Source organism: Pogoniulus pusillus, chromosome 6 (genome assembly GCF_015220805.1).
Source record: "Pogoniulus pusillus isolate bPogPus1 chromosome 6, bPogPus1.pri, whole genome shotgun sequence".
In the NCBI taxonomy this organism is placed as follows: domain Eukaryota; kingdom Metazoa; phylum Chordata; class Aves; order Piciformes; family Lybiidae; genus Pogoniulus; species Pogoniulus pusillus.
Genome location: NC_087269.1, coordinates 32,739,417 through 32,762,225, shown reverse-complemented (window position 1 = coordinate 32,762,225; position 22,809 = coordinate 32,739,417). Strand labels below are relative to the sequence as shown.

Sequence of the window (22,809 nt, the reverse complement as noted above, 5' to 3'; positions counted from 1 at the left end):
TGGAGAAGAGAAGGATTTGGGGAGACCTCATCCAGTACCTAAGGCATCCAGTACCTAAAGAGGTCTACAGGAAAGCAGAAGAGTGGCATGTAGCGACAAGATCATAGGGTGCTTTGAGTTGGAAGGGTCTTGCGGGGGTCATCCAGTCCAACTCCCTTTGCAGTAAGCAAGGGCATTCTCAATTAGATCAAGTTGCCTAGAGCCCTAAAGAGGAGTAACACTTTTAGATACTAGAAAGAATTTCTTTTCCAGCAAGAGTGGTCAGACCCTGGAGTAGGCTGCCCAGAGGAATTGTGGGTACCCCTTCCCTGAAAGTGCTCAGCGCCAGGGTGGCTGGGGCTTTGTGCAATCTGCCTAATGGAAGGTGTCCCTCCCATGGAAGGAGAGTTAGAACCATATGGTATTTAAGGTCCCTTCCAACCCAAAACATTCTATGATTTGAGGTTACAGCCTCCGTCGTGGAGGAGATTTCTCTATCCCTCCCCTGTTAGGAGGAGGTGAGAAATTAATTTGAGGGGGTGCTAATTTTTTATATTTTTAAATTAAAATTAATATTTACAAATTTGTAACACCCCCTATCACTATGAAATAAGGTTCATTATGCAAGTTTATGAAAACAGCTTGGGATATATATACAGGGATTGATTATTAAATGGAAATATCAAATTATTAACAACTATAGACAGAGAGAAAGATTTTCTTAGGCTTAATGCCTCTTAACAACTATATTGTTTGCCCAGCATGGGCTGAAGCTGTGTGTGCTCTTCAGATAGGGATAACTTGTATTACAAAGGAATTAAAGCTTGCTTAAATGAGTTGCTCTTGAATATTAATCATTAATCACCCTCCCGGGATTCTGTCTCAGCATGTGCCTCAGTATTGGGGTCTTGGTGAAGCTGATATCTGTCCCGGCTTCCAGGGGGAAATGATAAGGTGTTCCCAGTCTCTGGGATAACAGAATTTCTCTAACCTTCTCTCCTGGTGTGATCTTTGCCTCGATGCTGCTTTTCTTCTGGAAGCTGTGTGTCCAGGGATGATCAGCTGGCAGGAATTCCCAGGTGCAGGAGAAGGATTTGTCCGTGTAGCTTTTGACACCGTCTCACAGCTAGCAGGCTGTGTTCGTAGGTTTGCAGACAGTCCGAGGGTCTCCTGGGCCTGGATCTTTCCAGACTTACGGAATAACTGGCAAGCAGGGTCTATGCCATGCTGCAGGGAGACGAGCTCTGTAGTTAAATCAAGATAGCTCTAGGCTTAGGCAGGGGGCTCTCGGCTCCCCATATATGTATGAAGTGCAGGTGTGCAGGCACTCTGCTTCTCAAAGGGTTTGCAGACAGCTTAACTGCACCTTGGAATCAATGCATGAAGTCTGAGCCTCTGTAGTGCTTACAAGTGAGTAAGGCCTGATCCTGTGTCTAGGCCATGCAAGCAGGTCAGGGCAGCAGGATGCTGCTGTGGATCAGAGCTGAGTCTGAATGCTCTAAACTAATGAACAGTTTGAACCTCTGACCACTCGGTGCTGCTGTGCACTCCTCTTTATAGGCTCTGGGCTGAGATTTGTGGCTCATTTGGACATCTAAAATGACCAATCAGGTTGGCAGTAAGCCAAACCTTGCCCCAATAGGCAGTAGAGACATGCCTGGACCTCTCAATGGGAGATTCCCTGCCCGGACCTCAGGGGCACACTGGCTGGGCGTGTATGTTTTACACAACTGTTTACTGCCTCGTGGGTCCTGGTAGGAAAACATGTCCAGGCATGTAGAGGCATAGAGAAGCCTCAGTTTTGGGGCTGCTGCCCCTCCACCATAGCCTCCAATGAGAAAATTAGTCAGCTGCTATATAGAGTTGTTGGAATTAATCACAAGATGTCCTTGTACCTTGTGTCACAGGAGCCTGCTGATAGTGGGGACCTGGATAACAGACCATAGAAATGACATAATCTCAGTTCACAAAATGCTGTATCCAGTAATGAAAAATTTGTCAGAAAAAAATGAGGCATTGCCCCAGACACTGCTTTTAATCAGCAGTGTGTGATTACATGGCACTTCATTAATTTTAAACCCAAATTAACCTCTGCTACAGAGCCTCTGCTTAGTTTATGTACATTAACAACAGGACATGACTTTTTGTGCATGGAGTTGCATTAAAAAAAGTACACATGTGCAAAAAATAATAACTAACTAGAAGGGAAAATTGGCATCAGCTCCTGCAGTTGTGATCCTTATTTTAATGAACAAAGCGCTATGGTTTTTCTCTCTTACCTTTGGTTGAATAAGTTGTCACACTGTCTACTGCTTGTATTTTTCATATACATCTCCCTCTTCTACTGCAGCTTTCCCTCCCTGCCCTCCCCTAAAGCAAGCACTAGAAACACACAGCAGCAAGACATGATTGTCTTTCCGCAGTAACTGGGAGGCACTGGATGATGTCGAATCCAGGATCTTGAAGAGCTGTGAATATTTCTTCAGTACTGTTTCTTACTGCTGCTGGTCTGCTGTTTGCTCCAAGTCTCATCCTGTCCATTATTTATCTCACCTTGCCTCCAAATGTGGCTTTCTTTCATCTCTTACCTCAGCTTGCCTCCCTACTAATTTCCCTTGAGTGTTGCCCATTCTCATCTCTCTTCAGATAGCTAATCTTGTTCTAATTTAACTACCTTTTGCAGCCCTCTGTTGACCTGTGCTCTCCATCCCTTCAATGCTGCCTTTTCTCTGGTTAAGTTGTTGGGCATCCTGTCCCTCTAGAGCAAGGGCAGTAAGATGAGTTCAGGGGCTGATGGCCATCTGGCAAAAGGAAGTGCTGCAGTTCACAGAGGCTTCCTGATCCTGGCTCTGGTGTGTGTTTTGAGCATGGCTTAGATGAGACACTGTGTAGGAATAGCCACCTGTACTCTTTGAAATGCAGTGTGGTTGTGTCTTGCTATAACAGTTATCGTTAGTGCTGCCTTCACTTTTGAAATGGTTGGTTTAGTTATGGCCAATTCTTTTCATCCTTCGATATACAAAACTGTGCCTGTTTCACCCAGCATTTAGTTCATTAAACAGGTTGCTCTTAGAATTGCTCTGTTTGCTCCATGGAAGTTAAAAGAAAAAGGTCTAGTACAGAAGTGAGCATATCACAAACTTGTACTGCTGTTTGGAGTAACTTGAGGTAGATGGTTTGACCTTGTGAAGTAAGTAGGGGAAAATGGATTTAAAAGTTAGAAAGCAGACTAGGAGAAAACAGGATATAAACAGATTTATGGAAGTGTCACTGAGTGAGGATAGAAGACAAAGTGCTCTTACAATAGCTGTTCTCAAGATGAAACCTATTAGGCAGCATAAGTACTGTGTTGGTCGTCTTAGCAAGGCAACACTGTCAGAACAGAGTCGGTAGTAACATCAACTTGTGATTTGAAACCTAGAAGCATGTACTTTAGAACTGGTTATCATGCAGGTGAGTAAATTTAATTTGTATGTTGGTACTGAGAATTAATAAATCCAACTGTTCCTGTTTAAGCCATTACAATAGGGTTTTCTTAACATCCCTATATTGCAACATATTTCCAGCTTTGCCTTGTGGATGTGTGCTTCCACAGTGAAATGTAAATCAGTTTACAGCACAGCAGTCACTCCTGAATTATGCCTTGAAGTCATATTGTGAGGGTGCAGAGCTCCATCATCTGTAACTCCAAAGAAGAGTAGTGGTGATATTACAGATAGCTTTGCTATCAGTGAATAGCAGTCTCAAATCCAAAAATCCCCCAAATTTTTGTTTCATTTCATTGAGAAGTCTTTAAGGAGTGAGCTACTTACCAGCTTAAACCATCTGATTTCTATGATAGTATCAGTAAATAGAAGGAATCCTGAATCTGCTGCTGATCAGTGGAATTTACCAGCATTTAAATTTGGGGTAACTATTTCCGAGGTAGCTCTTCAGCTTGTGTGAAAAGTCACTGCATTAAAGGCAGCTTCCCTTAGCTGCAGGTCCCAATATTCCCTTCAGGTTCCAGCTGAGAAAAATAAAAAATGAAAAAGGTGTAAGGAAGGGAAATAAGAGCTCATTACCTCCCCACTGTTGAGGAAGATTTAGACATGCCTCTGGTAATATGAGGTAGCAAATGCATTTATATTTCACTGTATATTATACTTCCTTTGTACTGAAGTAAACTTACTGAACAGGGGTAGTAGAGAGTCAAGAACAAGTATGTTGAACTTTTCCACTGTTCGTTTGAGCTATTTTAACTCTGCTCTTTCTTTGAGTCACAGAACTCTCCTACTTTCCGCGTGGAAAATGTAACTAATGAGATTACACAGAAACTCCTAGGGTCAGCTCTGAAAACACAGGACAGAGATCCTCAGGAAAAGCAGAGGATGTAGGGCTCTAGCAATGCTTTGAGGCTTTTTAACAGGAGGCAGAGTTTAGCCAGGAGGAGATTCAAAGGCAAGGTAACAATGGGAGGGTGTTTTTCTATCTGTCTGAAGATGAAAGCAATAAAGAAAGGAATGGAGACAATACAACTTTCCATTGAGATTTTCTTAATGATTCAAACTTCATCACTTTGCTGTACTGCTGGAATGAGGTTAAATACAGGGTGAGTAGAAAGGGAGGAAGAAAGCATACTCAGAATATTTTACCCCCATCTTCAGTTTGGGACAGCAAGCAGCTGAACACATACAAACAGTAATCATCTCATTTGTAATGTTGATAGACTGCAGTTTTTTTTTTCTGCTGAGTTTTGCTACTGAAGTAATGACACTAAACTTATTTTATAGCATGTCAGTGACAGCACATACTGTAGTGTCTAAGACTTGATGTCATGTGTGGCTGAAGGCTGGGAGTCATTGAGTTTCCTGAGACAGTGAGGGTTGTATTGTTAATTTTATCAGCTCCTTGTTGCAAAGGACTAATTGTTTCTAAATGTTTTAGTGATACAGAATAAGTTTTCTGTTATGTTTGTTTGTAATAAACATTCTGCTTCATAACCACAGTGAATAATGAAAGCCAAAAGCACATCCAGAGTCCAGTTATGTCTGCTCATTCTGTCACACCAAAGCATCTCAGGCAGGCAGGCGATATAGCTGCTGCAGGGACTGTCCAAGGCAGCAAGATCATAGAATCACAGAATTATGGAATGGTTTTGTTTGGAAGGAACCTCTAAAGATGAGACAGTTTGTACCTTTCTGTAAATGCTGGTGCAGTGTAGGATGAGCAGGAACTCGTGACTCTACTCATCTACCCTGAGTACTGGAGAGGAATAGAAGAGTAGTAATTAGTTTTGAGCAGAAACAGAGGAGTTAAGGTTAAGGTTGGCTCCCTGCTGACAGCTGCTGAGTGTGACAGGGAACCATTTTGTGAAACGAAGCTGGAAGGTTTTCACAGTGATGTTGGTATGACTGAGCTACTGAGTGCTGACATTTGTTACACACTATTCATTAAAGGAGAACTGCAATCAAAACAAGTCAAACACTGCTGAAGAAATGTGGGACTCCACATAGACAGATGAAGTAAGATAAAATCCATGGGAGTGCAACACTCACTGGGATACCATCTCTGAAAGCAAACTGTAAGATTAGACCATTAGATTCAAACAGCAGTTTATGATATAACAACACCTATCTTCTTTAGAACAGCAGGAGAAATAGACATGAAAGATGCCCAAGTTTTCCATGATGTGCTGCATAAAAGACAAGATGAACTCTACAGTTTAGCAGGTGAGGGGTTCACAGAGACAATGAAGGTTTGTGAACTTCACAGTATACCACTGGAAGGGCCAACTGAATTTCCCTGCATGAAGGAGAGGAGATACAGTGCACTTGGACAGTTAGTGGCTGAATTTTCAGTTATATTTTTGGTCTCGTTCATTTGCTTCACATCACTGTCAGCTTCCTCAGCTGCTATGAAAATAATTCAAACTGGGGAGCTGAACACCAGTGAAGTAGCGTTGTGCTCCTGATCTTACAAACTCTCAGCATTCATAATCTTTGGCTATTTTGGCATCCTTTATCTGATAAAATGGGCAGAGGAAGGGTATCATTCTGTATTAGAATAACCCAGTAATATATATAAAGTACTTTAAAAGTATTCTTTTAATTACTTTCCTCATTTATGACTAAGATGTCAATAGGGTAAGATAATTAAACAGTTGATTTCGTGCCTGAATTTAAGTCTTTTTAGTAGTGAATAAAAATGAATGTAATTGTCGTGATCTCATTCTTTTTTGTTGCTATTAAAGGCACAGGATTTTTATTTGCTATAAACTCTAAAAGAAATATCCAAAGTACATTTGGAACAGAAAGGCATGTTAAATGGACATGTGAGCAATACTTCCTTATCTCTTTATACTGACTGAAATCTTGTGGACTGCTAAAAGTCTGTTAAGGTTGAACTTGGAGTCAAAGGGAAGTAAATGTGCTTGGAAAGTTATCATGCTTGTTGTGTTCTTCAATGACAAATAAACCAGCCAAGAATGAAAAATCCCTCTCTGTATTTCCCTCTAGGGTAAAAAGGGATATAGAGTGCTAAACTTATATGGGGACATGATAAGTAGAAACTGGAGAAAATGAATTTTCAAATAATTCTTTTCTCTCTAAATGTTAGTATTTTTTAATGTAGCCTGTAAAAATTCTATGAATGCATTTTTTCCCCTAGACTCTTCAAAATATTTTGACATTTTTAATTGCTGCACAGTATACAAACACCTTGATAGTTATCTTTGATTTTTTTTCTTGTCAATTATCAATGTGATTGCTGAATTTTGTGTTTTGTTTTGTTTTTCTGTGGTTTTTTTTTCTTTTTTTTTTTAACTGGAAAGTAAGAAAGAAATTGAGCAATTTCTATAAGAGGTAGAGCCTGCTCATCTCATAAGAAGGAGAGAGAAAATATTCACAATCAATCTTATTTTTTAATAATCATTCAGAAAGAGCAGCCTGAGATTTTAAGGCCAAAGATGAACACTTGAAGAAACTTCAGTAGGGTAAAATTATAAACACCTTGTTTGGGTTAGTGTAAGAACAGTTCAGCAGCAAATTTTTTCACTACATTCTCTGGACAAAGAACATGCCTTAAATTTTCTCTGTGTTTGCAGGTGATCTGGATTTTTCAGTCTCCTTTGAGATAAAGTCATGCTATTTACTTTCTGACTGAGATATTCATAAAACCTTATTAACCAGGCTACCTAAACTGCCCCTCCAGTGCAAATCAATTCCATATGAGGAAAGATAAAGTCTTAAGTCTTCCATCCAGTGCAAACTGTGGTTGTCTATAGATCAGATGTGGCTCAGGGAATAGTGAGCTTTGACTTGATTTTGCTGCAGTGGTATGACAGGCAACTTGGCAGGTCTTTTTATTTGGTTTTGAATTTTCCTCACTAGAAAAGTAAAATTAATGCTCCTTCTGACCTCTGCATCCTAGGGAAATGGCTCCATTTGTAGATTGCTATCTATGGCAGTTTTGGATTATATGATCATCACTTTTTCTGTGGCACATCCCCAAGTTCTGGTTGCTACATTCAAGCTAATTAAATGAGAGCAGGCTTTTCTTTGAGGACTATGGCATCTGTGTGTATATATGTATGTATGTACACACACACATATATACGCACATATGTACACACACACACACACATATATATATACACACACATATATATATTCCCTTCATATTATGCTCGTTTAACTCGTGGTAATTGTTTCTATCCTTACCAACTTTCCTAGTTGTTTTCCAGCAGACAAATATGGGCAGCGTCCAATGGGATGGCGTTCAATAGCTCCAAGAGCAGGGTGCTGCACTTTGGCCACAACGACCCCATGCAGAGATACAGGCTGGGGTCGGAGTGGCTGGAGAGCAGCCAGACAGAGAGGGATCTCGGGGTGCTGATTGATACCCGCCTGAACATGAGCCAGCAGTGTGCCCAGGTGGCCAAGAGAGCCAATGGCATCCTGGCTTGCATCAGGAATGGTGTGGTCAGCAGGAGCAGGGAGGTCATTCTGCCCCTCTACTCTGCACTGGTTAGACCACACCTTGAGTACTGTGTCCAGTTCTGGGCCCCCCAGTTTAGGAGGGACATTGAGATGCTTGAGCATGTCCAGAGAAGGGCGATGAGGCTGGTAAGAGGCCTTGAGCACAGCCCTATGAGGAGAGGCTGAGGGAGCTGGGATTGTTTAGCCTGAGGAAGAGAAGGCTCAGGGGAGACCTTATTGCTGTCTACAACTACCTGAGGGGAGGTTGTGGCCAGGAGGAGGTTGCTCTCTTCTCTCAGGTGGCCAGCACCAGAACAAGAGGACACAGCCTCAGGCTGTGCCAGGGGAAATTTAGGCTGGAGGTGAGGAGAAAGTTCTTCACTGAGAGAGTCATTGGACACTGGAATGGGCTGCCCAGGGAGGTGGTGGAGTCGCCGTCCCTGGGGCTGTTCAAGGCAAGATTGGACGTGGCACTTGGTGCCATGGTCTAGCCTTTAGCTCTGTGGTAAAAGGTTGGACTTGATGATCTGTGAGGTCTCTTCCAACCCTGATGGTACTGTGATACTGTGAAATATGAGAACAGGACTCTGAGGGGCTGGACTAGCTTTGTTTTACGTGCTGGTGGTTGAATCGACTAACTGTTCAAAAACGCATGTCAAGTCAAAGTCGAAGGGAGATCCTTCTGGATTAAATTATGAGGGAATTCTACAATCTTCTGCCAGGAAGAATTTATGATGAATATAGAGTGGTTCCAATGTCTTTCAGATGGTGTGATGTTATCCTGTCTGACATTATCCTATTAGCTACATGATGTGAAATGGCATAATGTTGCATGCAATAAAACCTTGTTGGATTAAAAGCTAGAACAGTAATGACAAAGCCAAACAGTCTAACAATAGCCTTCTTATAAGCCAATGGAAAAAAAAACCAACCAAACTCCAAAACCATCAAAAAAGCCACCAAACCCTAACCCCCCAGTTTTCTAAACTAACTAAAGATCTTTCCAGTCAGCTGAAGTTAATATAATTTCATGCAGGCTTAGCTTTATACCACTACACATACCTTCACACCCACACATGATTTATTTCTGGTTCTGCCCATGAATTCTTAATGTTTAAGGTTTAATAGGAAATGCTTTGGCTTGAATCAATTAGTGCTGCAGCTACTGCTTCTTTTAGCCCTACCTATAACTGGTATAAGGGAGAAAAGAAGTGTCATAACCTTCACAGCTGTCTCTTGTATCAGTCTGCTATATCGGATGTAAAAGCGTGAATAAAACAGAAGTGCGGGTTCAGCTGGTTTGCCAACCCTCCAGTGTCTTAGTAGAACACACTGAAGGTTGATATTTCTTCTCTAAAAATATATATATATTCCTTTGCCATCTAGCCCTTCTCTGGGCTATTGTAGCAATCAGCATATCCAGACTCTGCCTTGGTCCATCATTATTATTGCAGCAGTTCTGTGAGTTGGGCTTGTAAGAAATTATCACTGACATTAGGGAAAGGGAAAGCTTGGCTTGGAGTTTTGGAATGCAAGTGAATGTCTCAAGGATTTTTTCTACATACAAGCTGACACATTCTAGCTACTTGAAGCTTTCAGGATGAACTCCTAGGAACTGATTTTCTGTTCCTTAATGGTACACACAGAGCACTTTATTTATTTATTACAGCATATGTGTGTGTGTTTTACAGAGTTGTTTCTCCGGGTATTAGGGTATTTCTCAGGGTAGTGGAGGTCACTTGCTCTGTCCAGGACAGTTTCTTAATAGATCTCATCAAGACTGTCACAACATCTCAAATGTACCTGAAAGGAGGTTGGTGCGAGGTGGGCATTGGTCTTTTCTCCCTTATCACAAGTGATAGGACATGACAAGGTGACCCCTACTTACACCATGGGAAGTTTAGGCTGGATTTTAGAAAAAAAAAAAATCTTCCCCAAGGAGTTCTCAAAGCCTGAGGCAGTCTGCCCAGGGAGGCAGTGGGGTCCCCATCCCTGGAGGTGTTTAAAGGAGGTGGAAAAAGGCAGAGATGTGGTGCTGATGGACATGATTTAGCCCCAGACTTGGTAAATAATGTTTGGACTTGATGATCCTAGAAGTCTTTTCCAAACAAACTGATTTTGTGATTCTGTGATTATTTAGAGGTGCTAAGTAATTAAAATTTAGGCTAGCCTAAGTTTTGATTACTTTTTTTTAAATAGTGACTTTCCCATTCAGACTATCTCAGGCTACTCAGCTGATGTGGAGTGATTATATAGACGATTAACTCAGTTGTTATGTGCTCAGCAATAGTTCACACAGCTCTGTACATTATAGCCTGAATTTTATAGAAGAATCTAATGTTGGTCTAGATATCAGGGTCATTTGCTCCTCTTTTAGAAGAAGCCTTGTGGGATCTCTAAACTGCTACTTAGAAGCCAACAAAGGGCCTAGTTTTATGATTGCCATTAACAGTGAGCAGCTGCTGGACTTTCCTAGGCTTTACATGCTGCAGTGTCAGCAGGTGGTTATCAAAACAAGTCATGATCCGCTTTAAAGCCCGTGACCTCCTTCCCCAAAAGGAACAAAGTCAATCAGTGACCAGGGCTGAGACAATTGTGCTGTAGATTTTAGTTGTCTTGGAACTGTGTGGCTGTCTTGAGTAGCATATAGCCCTAGTTATCCTGAAAGTCCTTTGTTGTTCTTTGATGAGCAATACTGAGTTGTGATGCTGTGAATTTTTTTTTTTTTAAGACTAATATTTTCTCCAATGAATGATGCCTATCAGTCACACACTGTAGGTAAAGAAGCATTCCTACGAGAAGCCTAGTGTGAGAGGAACTCTTACAGAAACACAGTCCTGAATTTTCAGTAACAAATCCAAAAGGTTGGTTTGTCTACTTGGCTTTCTGCTTTAAAAATGGCATACCCATGAAAGGTATCTCAGTTTTAAGAGCCCGGAGTAGGGCAATGTGCCAGAACACAGCTGCTTTTAGAGTAGGATGCAGGTGTCCTGATTTAAAGAATGTGCAGCTAATCCTCTTCCTGTAAGAATGACAAAGCTAGGGGGGTTCTCTAAGGAAATGAGAGAAAGCCTAGCAAAGATTGAAAAGAGTGGATAGGAATTTACTGATGAAATTTTCTGTTATAATTTCACAGTTACCAAGCTTCTGATCTAGAGGCAAACACTGGAGTAGTCAAGCTGCTACAGCAGAAACAGTGAGAACTGGAAGCAAGAAAAAGAACAAGCTGAGTATCTTTTCAGCAGTGGACAATTTCATTTTTCAGGTATGTGATCTGAAAATCATTGTAGCTGTGTATGCTGAAAGAGAATTTACAGCTGTTGTAAACACCTACTAGGTCCAGAGAAGATTATTTCCTACTGTGTGTTTATAAGTACTTTGGAAACTTCATACTATTTCTGGCTGTGAGAAGCCAGAGGCAGGAGCCACAGGGCAAAACATATCTGCTGTTACTTGTAGCTTGTCAAAAAGTTTTTGATTTCCCTACAGTTATGGTTTTGTTGCATTCATTCATATGTTAGGCTTTGTGGCATCTCGTTTGCTTTGAGGCTCTTTGTAGTAGGTAGGCTTTTTTATTTTTTTGCCTTCCTGTGTAAGTGCTGAAAGAGTGGACTAGTTCCTCAAAACATGGCTCATTGAAATAGTCATCTTGGCTAAGCACAGGCACTTCAAAACACTTTATAGCTGGCTCATAAATTGGAAGGTGGCTGCTTTGCTAATCTCTGTGATCTGGTGATAAATAATTAAGCCATAGGAAGTGCTTGATGAAAACCAACCAGTTTAGAAAAGCTGGCTTGTGAGAAACACTTTCATAAGGCAGGACTTTTTGACAGTACATTAGACAGTGAGATTCCTTTAAGTGCACGTATCTGGCACTTGTCTAAGTAACACAGATGCGACAGCTCTTGCTAAACCTGTCTTCATTACTCTAGGTCCAGAAATGTGTGTACTGCATGATGTATTACCTAACAACTAACCCTCAAAAGGGGAAAAACCAAGCCCACATCTCTCTGGCTTGCAGTTTGTATTCTCATACCCTGGAAGTGGGTTGTTTAAAATACTGTCTGTAGTCAGGTACAGTTGTCAATGTCCAGCTAGCACCAGATGATTTAACTTCATGGAATATTTTTGAATTATCAGACACACTATTATGTTAAAATACTCTGTTGGGGCTTTCTCTTGCATTGTGATTTCTAAGTGATGTTACTTGTCTGCTTGATTTTAATAACTGTTTGGCAGACAACAGCACAGAGCAACTTTTTCATATATTGTCTTCCATTCTGTATGCAGCGTGATTTGTTTATTTTGTTGCTATTTATAGTGGGGTCTCCCACAAGACTGTGGGTGCTGGTTCTGATTTTTTTAAGAGCAGAAATATCCTTGCAGCTATTTCATAAATGGGAAGTGACACTGAGAATAAACAGATGCAATGAGAGAACTAATGCAGGTTATAAATTGCCTCTTAATATCCTCATCACTCAAAGCAATCTGCCAGTCCACTAGGCTAAGCTGAACTGTTATGGATTTATCTCATGGAGTATGTGTTCATGTCTTCCAAATATGATTATTTCCCCTGTCAGAAGAAAATGGCACTAGATCTATATTTCATAGGAAATCTGAGGAGTTTTAATATGAAAAACATGGAAATTGCTGTAATTTGCATGCCACTATCATTCCTATGAATGCTTTCAGGAAAGGACTCCATAAACAATAATGCTTTAAAAGAAAATAGAGAAGAGATTCAAATGTTTGATGTGATGGGATGAAACCAGTCATAAAGTGGTTTTTTTTTTAGTATTATTATTTTAACATTGTAGATACTGTATGTGAAATCTAGTTATAATCACTGCAAAGCATTGCACTGAAATGTTGCTGTGATTCTGGAATAATAATAGTTTAGTGCTAAGCTGTCCAAAAATATTATTAGTGTTTGAATTCCTAACCGAATGTTCACCTGGCCACAAACGACAGAAGTCACCCAGCTTCAGTCACACTGGTGGTGTGCTGGAAAGTTTAGCAGACAGAGTGTCTCCTTCATTTAGGCTCCACTTCCAAACCTTTTGCATGTAACTTTCCCTAATGACCGTGGATCTTTGAAGAACCTTAAGGTGAGTCCCCTGGACAACAAGCCTTGTGACTTTATCTTGTGGCTGGTTTTATAGGGATCCCAAAGCTAGAAGTACTGGGGGATGTTTTTATACCCAGAAAGCATTTGGTGGAGTTTTTTTGTTGTTTGGTTTTGGCTTGTTTTGCTTCTTTTTTTTACTGTCTTCTCAGAACACAGCAACCTCCTACGTAGCTCTTCAATTATTAATCTGCAAGGCCTGTATTTGTAGGAGTAGGCAATGTGTTTGCAATGCAAATGAAGACAAGAAGAGCTGACCAGACATCTGTTTTAACATTTAACAATTGCTTACATTTCCAAATATCTTAACTCTAAAGTATTCAGCCTGTACCTAAATCCCAAACCAGGCATTCACAAATCTAGTCTAAGTGTAAGGCAAAGCATTCAGGTTAGAAACAGCTGCCTCATTTTAGGCACCTCATTTTGAACATGCTTCTTTTCTTGCTTTAAGATATCATCAACTGAGCTGTATGAGTCACTGTACTCTTCAGGTTTCAAGACATTATTTATGAACAGACCCTGTTTTCTTTCTTTCCAAGCCAAAGAAATTACTTGTTACAAAATGCAGGATCACAGCAGGTTTCTCCCTTCTCACAGTGAGAATACCTACAGGCAGCTGACCAGCAGTGGTAAAAGGTTGAGGACATGTAGCTTAGGGTTTGATTCAGCATTCTGATACCCGACTCAATGATGAAGAAGTTCATTATTCTCCTCCTCTTCTATGACATCTTTGCTACTTAACACCCTTCTTATTTTATCTTTACATCAATGGCATTTCAGCATATACATTAGGTTGCCTGGTAAAATGTACAGAATCCCCCCTCACAACTGCTCTAAAGAAATGTTGGCACCAAAGGGTTTTTTATGTCTCTAACATAGTCATTAGTTACTTTGAACCACAGGAAAAATGTAACTGGATCTGAAACAACTCTGAAATGTTGGTGCCAAAGGGCCACTTCAAAATGATTTTGTGCCTGTGCTCAGCTGTGTTAACCTAACTACTCTTTCATATTTAAATCAGATGCTAATAGTAACTAACTGGTAATAATGGCACGATGTGGATCTTAGGTTAGATCTTTGCCGTCACAAAGCTTTAGCCTTACAACTCTTTTATGTTAAAGATAACTCAAGGACATAGAATCGAGTCTTTCATCTGGAATGAATGCAGGTTTGTCCACATGAATTCACAAGTGTGATATTTAACAGCTTTCTCAGTTCTTTGGCCCTTTCCTATCCTGTCAGTATCCAAAGAGAGAGGCAGGGATGCTTCAGCTGCAAGTTGCATCTCCATGTAGCTGTATGCATTAGACAGTTGGTTTTTAAGTTACCAGTAAACCTGTGTATTTGCACGAGCTATTGAACTGATGCTTGCAAATCCTTTCCAGACTTTAGCAATATGCTGTCTCTTCCCAAGATAACAAAGAAGTGTGTGGGGTTTGGAGGTTTTTTTCTGTTTGGTTGGTTTTGTTGTTTTGAGCTTTTTTTTTTTTTTCATCCATAGGAACCAACATGAAGTAAATCACAACTTCTGTGCATTACATCAAAATTTTAATTGATGCTAAGAACAAATGTGATGTTGGTGGGAAGACTTTTTGAATAAGATATATACAGTTTTCATTATCAGTACCTGTTAGAAAATTCCTGCTTGAATCTTATTAGGAGTTGTAATTTGACATAGATCTGTGTGTATACACGTGTTGGGCAAACTACCAAATACAGTTAATAGAAATATTAACTCCAGACATTTCCTTACATAGAGGAGCACCTAACTAGATAGAAACAACACACTGACACACACAAATTGGTGTTGTGTTTGACTTTTATCCTGTGCATTCCAATAATAAATCTTTCTTTCACATGTGAAACACCATTTCAACTTCAAAAGAAACAGCGTTTCCCTGGCTAAATATTAGTGATCAACTCAGAAGCTATTTTACTTTGTTGCATGCATCCACAGTTTATGAGACAGAATAACTGCAGTCTGAAATTTTTTAGAATATAATTAAAATGTGTTAATTAAAAGAGAAAGTTAATTAAGCTCTAAAGTAGCAATTATTAACATGTTCTGTTATCTTGGAATCATAGGCTTAGGCTGGGAGGTACCTTACAGATCATCTACTCCAGCCTGCCATGGGCAGGGATTGCCTCTCAACTAAACTTGGTAGCTCTAGGCCTCATCCAACCTGGCTTTGAACACCAAAAGGGAGGAGGCATCCACAACCACTCTGGGCAATCTATTCCAGAGTCTCCCCACCCTTGTACTGAAGAATTTCTTCCTAAGATCCAGTCTAAACCTACTCTCCCTCAGTTTAAAACTCTTCCCCCTTATTCTATTGAGACACCATTATGAAAAGTTCATCTCCAGCTTTCCTGTAGGATTCCTTCAGGTATAGGAAGGAAGCTAAGAGGTCCCCCTGGAGTCTCCTCATTAGGCTGAACAACCTCAGCTCCTTCAGCCTATCCTCACAGCAGAGATTTTCCAGCCCTCGAACTTGATCCAGAAGCTCTATGCCCTTCTTATAATGGGTTGTGTTGGTTTTGTGCTCAAAATATGTTCTCCATAATGACAGTCAAATGAGAGAAATATGTTTTGCTGAGGAAGAACTGGTGAAATTCCACTGAAGTCACTACAATTGTGCCAATTTACAAGACTCTCTCATATTTGTATAGCAAGGATGTTCAAAAATCCCTACAACGATGGACAAAGAATTGAATTACACACAGAAGGGACTGAGGGATAATTTCTTAAGAAATATTTTCTCTCACCTACAAAGGAAGGAGGATTTCAAATTGTCTTTGGTTTTCTGTATCTCCTAAAGTTGTTAGAAAATCCTGGTGTGTTTGCAGTTCTGAAGTTGCCAGTTCTGCAGACTCTGGTGATGAATGAAGCCTGTCATTTTATCTAGTAATTTTTGGAGCAAGACTGCTTCTAGTTAGTTTAATTGTTTGGAAGTGTTATGGGTAAGGCATAAAACTAATTCAGCCTATTGTTTGCCTCTCATTCATCTGAGGAAGCAGTGACTTTGTGGAGCTTTCTGCTTCCTTTCTGCCTGGATTCAGCTATTTGAGGGAGCTGTAAGCATTTGGTTTCATGTCTCCCCATCACAGTAAGGCCCAGAAGCTTGTTGCATACTAGTGCATCATGTAGAAAGTGCTAACATCCATTCCTATCTATGGTGTTTGTGCTGCAAACAAATCATACATTGTGGAAAAACCTGGCTAGATGTGGTTGTTTCAAAGCAGCTCTTTCATGCTGCTCCTCAGTTTCTTTCTCTTTCATCTTCCTTCTTCAGAGGCTGTTTCTTGCAAGTGCAAAGTTAAGAATTAAAATTTTCAATGACATGCAGGGAGTTTGAACAGTAGAATTTGCTTATTGGAGCCTGCATATTTTGCATCAGAGGCTTAAAACTTGGCTGTGGGTTCCTGACACAGTGTTAGTGTGCTCTTTCAAAGTCTGCTGAAAGTCTTGATGTAAATACAGTTTTCTCAGTAACAAAACTTGTTCTCCCAAGGGCTTGCTGTGTATATTGGAGTTTTTTTTTCACTTTGACAATATTCTAATCAAAAGATACAACTTTTGGTCTGATTTCTTTCTACCATCCTGCTGATGCTACACATGCCATCTCCTTCCACATAGTAACATTAACTTGAATTGTGAAGTTCAATCTATAAAGAAACTTTCTAGCAACTCAGAGATATGTATTATCACACACAAACATAAGAAATTAAAACCTTCTCTAACACAGTCAGGATTTGTGTATCAGTCATGTTGTTACTTTTTGTTGTGGATATTTGACCAATGGAAATATCTGACAAACTTTACACCAGAAACTCCAGAAAGACTGAGCAGGGTAAAATGTGAACAGAATAGATTGAAAGATTTGAGGGCTTAGAGAAATCTTTGTTTCATTATCCAAAATGCTTAGACAATCTTTTAGAGTCATAGAATAACTCAGGGTTGGATGGGACCACAAGGATCATCTAGTTCCAATCCCCTTGCCATGGGCAGGGACACCCTACCCTAGATCAGGTTGGCCACAGCCTCATCCAGCCTGGCCTTTTATTTTCGTCTTGAACACTGTGGATTGTTTCTGTGGAATTAAAATGGTTTGTTCGGTGTCTTTGAACACACCAGCTCTCTTTTGTTTACCTGAACAGACATGGCAAAATACAAAATATGGCTTTATGTGTCTTGGTCCTTTGAGGATTTATTTATCACAGAGAACTGCAACAGTTGGAGAGCTGTGTACCTAGATTAAAAAGGTCGGTGGGACAAATCATCTCCCCTTGCAAACACCTCTAGAGTAGCTTACCTATACGGTAGACCTTCCATCCCAATGATTCCTAGGAAATTTCTGCTATTTTCTAAGTAATTTTGAAGTTTTTCTTGGCATTCCTCCACATTATTAAGAACCTGATACCTTAGAGAATTCATGTACTACTTTATGATGTTTGGCGTGGGGACGTAATGCATTGTCTGGGTGTTAATAATGGACCTAAGGTCTAGCTCTGCATCTCTTGAAGATGAACAACCTTTCACATATTTAAACTAATTAATACTCAAAACCTCATTAATTCTTATGAAGCACTTGTTTACATAGAAGGTTTTACCAGCACATTTCTTACGAAGGACTTACTAAATGATTGAAAGACTCTTTAAGAAATTATTAGTCAGATGTTATAAGTTTTCCAATGCACCAATATTATGATTTATAGCATTATCCTTGCTAAGTGTTCTGCATTGCTTCTGGAGAAATCAGTCTTGTCTGCTGGCTGTAGCACCAGCCTAAGAGCAGGAGCCTAGCTCAGGTGGCTGAGGCAGCTGCTTTGAAGCTGACCTAGGACTCTGTCCTGCTCTCCACCCTTGGCCCTTCAGAAGGAACTCTTCAGAAGCACAACATTTCTGTGATACTAACCAAAAAAGGAGAGGGTTTTCTCTTATGATATAATATGAAAACTGAATTTCTGACATGGCATTTTAATGATATTGAAGCTGGGCAAACTAAAAGTAATTTGGAAATTATATACAGCAGTTCATTGGTTTGACTTTGTTTGGTTTGGATCCTTTTTGGTTTTGATTTTTTTTGAGGTGTTTTTTCTTTTTTCATTCTATTTTGAAACAGAAGGATGTTTTGAGATGTTGGGATCTTCTGGGGAACTGAAGGTCTGAATTTTGATGAGTTCTAGTGCAGAGACCAGACAGCATCTGTGGCTCAGTGTATACTGTGGGTACTACATGACTTTTCCTAGAGACAACTTTGCACAACAGTTATAACATTTGTACCTCTGCTCAGTGGTCAGACAACTTCTGTCTTAGGTTCCCAGACAAATGTAACCAGGTTGTTTTTGAGCAGTTCATTGTAATTTTTAATACAGAGAATGGAAGTTTGACAAGCTAGAAAATTATTAACTTAGAGTTCTTCTCAGGAAGCATCCCAGTATCATTAAAAAAGGAGATAAGCCAGAAAAAGACTTGACTGATTTTTGTTGAGTACAGCTCCTACTGATCACCTAGGGTTACACTAACAGAAAGAAACAAGAAATTTAATCTTGATTTCTCCCTTTCTTTTCCTTTTTTTTTTTTTTGGTTATTTCCAGAGGAAAAAGCCACTTGCAATATTCTCTATTCTAGTCTGTGTGTGTCAGTAAGCAATCAAAAACTGCAGTAAGATCTACCTGATCTCTTCCCCCTCATGCTGTAGTGAGCCTGCTGTCTCCTGTGGTGGGCAGGCTGCATGGTGAGAATGTCCTACTGACACAGGTGTTGGGACATGGAGATAGAGAGGTGTGGTAGACATCTAAGTGGAAAACAAACTATTTGGAAACCGATGTGTTATTTTTTCTCTCTCATGACATGGTGGATTGTACACTCCAGCCTTTCTCATGTGTGGTCCAATGTTGAATTGCTGATGCAATCTACTGCTTTTCTCAGAGTCACTTTTGCTTAGGCTGGAAAACTGTGTCTGGTCACGATGGAGGGTGCTGGCCTGCTACAATTGCATCTTTCTTTTTTGATGTGCTAGAAGAGAGTAGTTAAAAGACTTACTCATTTAGTACAAAACATAAGCTTCCCTACTGTGGCTTCTCAAGGGCTCTGCTTGTGTTTACTGTGCTAATGTTAACAGATCCAAAGACATCAGGCATTTGCCTGATTATATTTGTGGTGCTTGTTTGTTTTTTGTATTGAGAGAAGCAGCAGCCAGTTGGGTCAGACCTGCTCAATGCAGATAATGAAAGGACTCTGGTAGAAGGCGTACGAGCAGGACAGGAAACCTTCTCCTGGATTTTCAACTCTAAGATCAATGTGGTTTTATTTGTAACCCACATGTTTACAAATACTCTCTGCAGTGACTTAATGTATTTTGCCTATGGTTTTGTGGTATACTGAAGAATTAAAAATGGGCAGCAAGAAGCAACTTGGAAAAGTCCATGCTGAAGAAATAATGAGAAATTAGATTCTGTAGTAACTTGCTCTTGCACAAATAAATTAAACCCAGACTACAAACTTGATGACCTTAAGAAAATAAGGAGACAGAACCACTATCAGATGTTACAGGTCATAAGGAGAACAGTCTCCCATTTTTACATCAGCCTGAGCCTTTTCCTGGATGTTTGAAATAGTAGCTAGGTTCTCAGACTTGCACTGTCTTCTTCCCTGTGTATAAAATCTAAGTTTTCTTAATTTTATGGATTTTTGAAAGCTTAGCAGTAATGCATCTGAGCCCAAAATGAGGAACAAAACCTGTGCTGGATGAAAAGCTGGTGTCTGTACAGAAACTTTCTTGGGTAAGCATCAAGGGGAAAGGTGGTTCAGCCAGGATTTGCCCTGATTTTTCCTAAGACACTAGTCTTCTGGCAACCTTAAACCCTCTTGAGGGCAGAATCCAAATGCCCAAAGAGAATTGCTAGATCTAGAGGCTTTGCTTGACTCTAAAGAGAGCCTCATTGGTCTGCTGCTAGTGACTTCTAATGTTGCCCTCTTTCTGTCCCACTTTCCAACTGTGTGGACAGACAAGTTTGCTTCTTTTCTGCCCTACTAAGTGGAGGAGATAAGTGGCAGAAAATGGGCCAATTTTTTTCCCTACAGTTAAACCACTCAAAGGCATCAACAAACTACTTGAAAAGAATGTAGAAGCCACTGCTATTGAGCTGCTGCAGCCAGTCCTCATATTATTATTCCTAACAATCTTAGAAATAAATAATGCACTCCTTTAGAGAAGACAGGATGTCTAGAGTAGTAAATTCATAAGTTTAAAAAAAAAGAGAGGGGAAAAATAACAGTGTATTACCCTTCTGTGCCTGAAACTTAATCTGTAAGCAGACCCTGGAAGCTGTGACCCAGAAGAGTGAATCATCTAGGCCATTAAAAAGCTCTGCACTATGTTGTGATTTGGAAACATGCTCAGATGCATCTCCTCTGGATCTTGCCTGGCTTGCTTATAACACCAGAATCATAACCTTGTTTTGTTTGGTTCTGCAGAGGATGGAAAAGCAAAGACAACAGGAGGAGACAGGGAGCTGTTTGTTATTTGTGACCATGTGTCATTGTACTAGCTATGCAGACATCAGAACAGAGACTTTAGAAGGAAACTTGCTGAAAAGATTTTAAATGAAGTTAATTAATTCCTCCCTCCTCCTCTTTTATCTCTGTCTGGAAAGAGCTGGCCCGGTGGCTTTTGTCTGGTTCTTTGCAAGTTCAGGTGCCAAACTGTAGTAATTAAAATGGGGAGAGAGAAGGAGGAGGAGGTAAGACAAAAAGACCTGTTTCTTGGCATACACCTCTGGTACAGTGTTGCAAAATTAATTTGCTCCCCTTAAAACCAGCTCCTCACAGGGAAACAACAAATATAAGATGATGAAATTTCACACATTATTTACCTTCTTTAAACCTGCATATCCCTTCAGAGCCCCTTCTCATTATAACCGGGTTTAAGATGATCTGACTTCAGAATATGCATGCTTAGAGTTTCTGATCAGTGATATTTTTTTGTTGTAACTGTGAGTTGTTTGTAACTAGCAAATCTCTGCTGTGCAGAGGTGGTCTAGAGGTACAAATAAATCTATTACTGAAAAAGCAAGCTGAAGAAGCAGCATTTCAGGCAGATACAAATAAACATAAATTAATAGAAGAATTTGTATCATATTCCAACAAATGTTGGAAAACACCAACATTTCTTTATAGAAGACAAATTCAGGCTGGACTGATAGGGGGTAAATCATACAGGTGCAAGAGGAATTACTTCTTCTCCACAATTTCTTTTCAAGTGACTGTGTTATGTTGTATTGTTGGTAGGATTTACGGGAGACTCAACAGTGTTTGGCATCTTTGATCTTGAAGGGAGAGGGAAGAAAAAACTAAATATACAAAACATTAATGGTATAGAAAAATATCCTTTTCTACTCACTCTAGCATAGTCGGTCCTGCTGTGTTTTATCTGTGAGAACCACTCCAAACTGTTAGTATCAGTCTGACTTAAATCCCTTTGTTACACAATATAGCTAAAGAAAGCCAGATCAAACCATTCTATCAAGACTTTCTTATCCTAGTAAGTAACAGGCAGTTCAGTCTCCCAGCACACTAATGTATAATCTGCTGTGCAGGCATTGTAATGTTATAGCATTGTATGTAGGCAAGGTATTCATTCTCTTCTTGCAGTGGGCTTGCTGTTCACACAGTCTCTTAAAAATCTTAAATGTACTTAAGAGAAGAAAAATATTTTGGCTACAGAGTGAGGGTAAGACTAGATGTGGCATCTTTGAGGTGAAAGCATCATCACAAGTAATTTAACCATCCCTAAATGTTTTTCCACACTGTATGCCCTTTCCTAAAAGATAGACTTTACAAAAGGGGCTTTTCAGATGCTGAATATATTGTCATGATTAAATTCACAATCGTGTGACATTTGTCATAGGTATGAGGCTGAGGGAGATGGGGTTGTTTAGCCTGGAGGAGGCTCACGGGTAACCTCATTGCTGTCTACAACTGCTGTAGCCAGGTGGGAGTTGGTCTCTTCTCTTGGGCAACCAGCAACAGAACAAGGGGACACAGCCTCAAGTTGTGCCCATGGAGGTATAGGCTGGATGTTAGGAGGAAGTTATTGACAGAGAGAGTGATTAGCATTGGAATGGGCTGCCCAGGGAGGTGGTGGAGTCACTGTCCTTGGAGGTGTTCAAGAAAAGCCTGGATGAGGCACTTAGTGCCATGGTCTAGTTGATTGGCTAGGGCTGGGTGTTAGGTTGGACTGGATGATCTTGGAGGTCTCTTCCCACCTGCTTGATTCTAAGACACCATAATGAGCCGTTGGTAATGCACAATCAAGTCGTGTTTACAGTGCTTTTATCAGAACTCAGTTGTGAGTTACAAGATGCTTATAGACAGCTTTTCTCTCCTCCAAGTTATGTCTTTTTTTCTATTTGGTAAACACTGATTTGTGTTTCCAGCCAGCTGAGCTTAGTGTACTGTCACTGTTACTGCAACAGCATCATTTTGCTTTATCTTGATGAGAAATTCTCCTTTGCGAGCAATCCCAGGAATGCTCAAGAAGACAGTTGAGACACAAAAGGGGCAGAGGTGGAGGGGAGAATTCCTGAGCACTATATCCATGGTTAGTGCTGATTCACTCTAGGATTATGGGCACGCTTCATTGCTTGTCAAGGGCAAGTGCTATTATTCAATGTATTAAGCATGTAAGTGGCTTTGTAGGCTTATAAAAGTCATTTAGCAATGTAGCAGGAGAATCACAATGT

General features: G+C 40.2%; 1 long non-coding RNA gene across 3 annotated transcripts in view; it reads left to right on the top strand.

Annotated features, from left to right (window-relative positions):
* Positions 1-10,485: 10,485 nt before the first annotated feature.
* Positions 10,486-22,809, top strand: part of LOC135176244 (uncharacterized) — a 240,697-nt gene continuing 228,373 nt past the window's right edge. For all 3 annotated transcript variants that reach the window (XR_010302578.1, XR_010302576.1, XR_010302577.1), the window contains exons 1-2: positions 10,486-10,801; positions 11,074-11,202. This is a non-coding gene — a long non-coding RNA (uncharacterized LOC135176244). The remainder of the gene's footprint in view (positions 10,802-11,073; positions 11,203-22,809) is intronic.